Genomic DNA, 330 nt, shown 5'->3' with positions numbered 1-330 from the left:
CAAAAATTTTTATAACTTTAATAAACTGCTTTAAACCCTGATGAGATACTGAAATTTTTAAATAAGAAAACAGAACAAGAGTTAATTACAAGAGACCAACATTAATTACAAAATGAGACCAAATTAACTGATCCATGTATCCACAGGAGTTTTATGTGACGTGTTATTAGTTCCTTATTTAAATGTGTTTGTTTTCAAGATTTAGGAAAACATTTTCTCAGGCTGTCTGGAGTCTGCAGCAATTTGCTGAGTGCTGTGATCTGGGTGTGGAGTAGGCGTGTCTCTAAAGGTCCGAGTTTGGCCTCTTGGTCCCAGTGTTGTGACATGGGA

The sequence above is a fragment of the Marmota marmota genome, unplaced genomic scaffold (assembly GCF_001458135.2).
Source record: "Marmota marmota marmota unplaced genomic scaffold, marMar, whole genome shotgun sequence".
Classification (NCBI taxonomy): domain Eukaryota; kingdom Metazoa; phylum Chordata; class Mammalia; order Rodentia; family Sciuridae; genus Marmota; species Marmota marmota.
This window is presented reverse-complemented; position numbering follows the sequence as displayed.